The sequence below is a fragment of the Chrysochloris asiatica genome, unplaced genomic scaffold (assembly GCF_000296735.1).
Source record: "Chrysochloris asiatica unplaced genomic scaffold, ChrAsi1.0 scaffold00361, whole genome shotgun sequence".
NCBI lineage: Eukaryota > Metazoa > Chordata > Mammalia > Afrosoricida > Chrysochloridae > Chrysochloris > Chrysochloris asiatica.
Genome location: NW_006408879.1, coordinates 1189014 through 1189213, shown reverse-complemented (window position 1 = coordinate 1189213; position 200 = coordinate 1189014).

The window sequence follows — 200 nt, the reverse complement described above, 5'->3', positions numbered from 1 at the left end:
TGACAGCTATAATCTTATCAACTGTTTTTATAGCCTTCCATACCTTTTATTTTTGAAAGATTCTCTGGGCAAATTATTGAATGATGCAGAAAGCATCAAGAGAAGATGGAAGGAATACACAAAGTCACTGTACCAAAAGGAAATGGTTAATGTTCAGCCGTTTCAAGAGGTAGCATATGATCAAGAGCCAATGATACTGA